This window comes from Galeopterus variegatus, unplaced genomic scaffold, assembly GCF_000696425.1.
Source record: "Galeopterus variegatus unplaced genomic scaffold, G_variegatus-3.0.2 Scaffold3405, whole genome shotgun sequence".
Taxonomy (NCBI): domain Eukaryota; kingdom Metazoa; phylum Chordata; class Mammalia; order Dermoptera; family Cynocephalidae; genus Galeopterus; species Galeopterus variegatus.
In genome coordinates, this window is record NW_007729516.1 from 49055 (window position 1) to 53283 (window position 4229).

A 4229-nucleotide genomic window follows, 5' to 3' on the forward strand; every position below is an offset into this window, starting at 1 on the left:
CCCCAATCCTTCAAGGAAAAAGGAGCCATTCAGGTAGGGCTGGACATCAGGTGGAGGCTCCCGGCTCCTAGTCAGCCTGAAACTTAAAGGGCCACTGCCCCCACGATGTCTTCTCTGATGCTGTAGCCCAGATCTTCCTGAGAGCAGACCTCCTGTCCCCTGTCAAGGAGGGATACTGTAAATTCCTGTGGTTAGACTCACACACACACAGGAGCTTGCTGATTCATGGATGCACAGAGCCACAGCTGTATAGTGATATGTATGATTTTACACACACACATACACACACACACACACACACACACACACACACACACACACCCCTTTCTCCTCTGTGTGAAAGCTGTGACACGAGGCAAGTCCATCCAAATTGTCCCTCCAATGTAAACTCCATTGATTTTCCCTCCCCTTTCCTCCCTCCCTTCTTTCTGAACCTCAGGGTCACAGAGTTAAATAACAACACTCCTTGATTCATGACCTCCTATCATCATTGGTCCCTGCAAGGCCATTGTTTATTAACTAATCAATAGAAGTAATATAACAGATGCTTATGAAACGAATACCCTAGTAACACTCAGAACACTGACAATTANTGCCCTGCCCCCCGCCTCCCCCTCCCCAGGTAACTGCTGTCCTGGATCATGTCATCTTCTTTCCCTTGCTTTATTTTTATATTTTATAAAGCTTCACCAGAGCTATATTTTCCTACAAATTATGATTTCTTGTTTTAAGTTGTTTTTAAGTTTACGTGAAGATATTATGCTATCTTTAATCTTTTGGGAGTTAACTTTTCACTCTCAATCCTATTCAATGTGAGTCCGTTAAATCTTTGAGAAGGTGAACGAAATGATAGCTGGTGACTAGATAAGCTCATGCTCATCTGGGCTGAAGCTGGTTCTAGGTCAATGACACGGAGAAGTTGTATCTTCTGTGTACTGGGCAAGCGTGCTCCATAGTTCCTGTTTGTTTAGCAGGCTCCACCGTTTTGTCCCTGCTTTATAGAACTTGGAAAAGCACTGTTGTTCTTCGTAAATGATTGTAGATGTTTATACAACCATTTTCTATTTTGATGACATTGTTGTTTGCATCTCCAGCATGTTTTTCATAAGAAATTATTTATGAGGATCTTGTCCACCATTCACTTCTCACAGCAGAGCAGGGCTCCCTTACAACGCTCTGAGGAAGTGCCCTAGCTCGCAGGAACACGGTGTAGAGAAACGAGGAGGAACTGTTGAAAAGAATGAGATGTGTGATGTAAGCTAGTCTCTCCCCAGGTTTCTGGCAGGACACCCTTTGCCGTTCCCATATTGACCAGATCAACCCTTTTACTTGATACCTTAAGATTATCTTAAGGTTATTTATCCCTAGGAGCCAGTTATGTGTCTGGAAAAAGAATGCATTCTTGTACTTCTCTTGCCTAATCATTCCATGCCAATGTGATAAAAAAGTTTCAGAGCCAGGAAAGTAAAACACACAGGAGAGTAGAAACACACACACACACACACACACACACTCTCTCTCTCTCTCTCTCTCTCTCTCTCTTAACATGCCTTGTTAAATTTTACCTGGATCACTGATAGCTGCAATCGTTTCCTAACTAGTCTCCCTGCTGCCATATCACTCCTCTACAATCTATTCTCAGAACAAAAGCAGGAGAGATCCTGTCAAAACCTAAGTCAGATCCTGTCTCTCTTCTGCCCCAAACTCTCCAAAGGATTCCCAATTCTCGGCACAAGCTGAAGTTCTTCTGATGGCCACAGGCCTGCCCAGCCGGGCCCTGTTTCCTCATCCCCTCCACTCCTTTCNGAAACGAGGATGAACTGTTGAAAAGAATGAGATGTGTGATGTAAGCTAGTCTCTCCCCAGGTTTCTGGCAGGACACTCTTTGCCGTTCCCATATTGACCAGATCAACCCTTTTACTTGACACCTTAAGATTATCTTAAGGTTATTTATCCCTAGGAGCCAGTTATGTGTCTGGAAAAAGAATGCATTCTTGTACTTCTCTTGCCTAATCATTCCATGCCAATGTGATAAAAAAGTTTCAGAGCCAGGAAAGTAAAACACACAGGAGAGTAGAAAGACACACACACACACACACACAAACACACACACACACACACACACACACACACACACACACACACACACACACACACACACACACTCTCTCTCTCTCTCTCTCTCTCTCAACATGCCTTGTTAAATTTTACCTGGATCACTGATAGCTGCAATGGTTTCCTAACTAGTCTCCCTGCTGCCATATCACTCCTCTACAATCTATTCTCAGCACAAAAGCAGGAGAGATCCTGTCAAAACCTAAGTCAGATCCTGTCTCTCTTCTGCCCCAAACTCTCCAAAGTATTCCCAATTCTCGGCACAAGCTGAAGTCCTTCTGATGGCCACAGGCCTGCCCAGCCGGGCCCTGTTTCCTCATCCCCTCCACTCCTTTCTGGCCTCCGTACTCTGCAAGCACTCAGGCTTGATGCCATCTTACGGCCTTTGCACTTGCTGTTTTCTCTGCCTGGAATGCTCTTCCTCCAAATCCCTACATGGCTCACATCATTCTTCCTTCAGAGTTTTGCTGAAATGTTACTAAGTGATATTACCTGAACATCTTTTAAGAAATCATAAGCTCTGCTCCCCATGAAAAACCCCGCCTATACTCCTTCTGTGCTTTTTTATCTTTAAATCTATGACTTTTTAAACCGTCTACTCTGCTCAGTGTGTTTTCCTTACTAGTTCATTGTCTCTCCCTTCCTCATCTTTCTGCCCTCCTCTCCCTCTAAGAAGGAATATTTTTTCAGTGTTAAATCCATGGCACCTGCCCACCTGGCACATGGCCAGGGCTCAATAAATATTAATGAATAAATGACTCAATGAATGAATGCCTTTTTTCTCTTTGTCCCCACTTCACCCTGATCTGCCTCCATGGAGGGAAATCTTGCTTTCCTCTGACCTACTACATAACACCTGCCACTTGTGGTCCATGACCTCTTACCTGAGCACAACTCTATCTTGTGTTATTGTTATTATTACACATCTCTTAGTGTGTCGTTACAGCTGGAACACGAGGTCCCCTGGACCAAGGCTCATGCAGTCTCCTGCGCTCTGCCCTCTCCACGTGACACACACAGAGTGCCTCACATAGCACTGAGGGCTCAAACGAGGCTTCTGGAAGAACCATTGTGGGTTAGAGGGGGAAGATGCCCAGAGATTATAGTGCAGTCCTCCATGTGATGGCTATTTCCTAAGGAGCCCGTCTAGTGTGGTACAATTGCCTCCCAAGTGTGGTCCATGTGCTGCTGGTGGTCATAAGATGATTTTGGATGAATGCATACCTTTCTGGTTTTGTGTTTTTTCAGTGTTACTACTTAGAAGCACTTTTCCTTTTAAAATAAATTTAAAAACACATAAAGAAAATAATACGTAAGTAATAGTATAGGTGTTATGGGCTGAATTGTGTTCTTCAAAATTCATATGTTGCAGTCCTAATGTCCAGCTCTTCAGAATGTGACTGTATTTGAGACAAGGTCTTTAAAGAGGTAATTAAGGTAAAACGAGGTCATTATGGTATGCTCTAATCCTGTATGACTGGAGTCCTAATAAATAGAGGAGATTAGGACACAGAGACACACATGTGAAAACACAGAGAGAAGGTGGCCATCTGTAAGCCAAGGAGCAAGGCCTCCAGAAACAACCCTGCCGACACTTTGATCTTGGATTTCCAGCCTCCAGAACCACGAGAAAATAAATTTGTCATTTAAGCCACCCAGTCTGTGGTACTTTGTACAGCAGCTGGAGCAAACTAGTACAGTAAGTGATGTACAGATGTGGAAGGTGGTACCCAAGAGACTGAATTTGGGGAAATAGGTTCTGGGCAAAGACATGGGCTTGGCTGGAATCCCAGCTTTTCCAGTCCCTAGCTGTGTGGCCTTCAGCAAAATCTTTGCCTTTCTGAATCTCAGCATCTTGTTGTAAAGAATGGGGCCTATAGTAGACACCTTGCCAGGAAGTTGTAAGGATTAAAGGCGTGATGATGTGTGTACAGCACTTGGTGCTCAATAAATGGCAGTCTCATTGTGGGAAAGCAGCCACCAAGGGGCGAGGGACTTGTCTTTTAACTTCAGTGCTCAGTAAGCAGAGTCCTGGGCTCTTGACCCCCACAGTCCAGGCCAGCCAGGGTCACCACGTGGGTGAGCCTGGAGGGGGTTGTGGTGCTGCGGGTGGG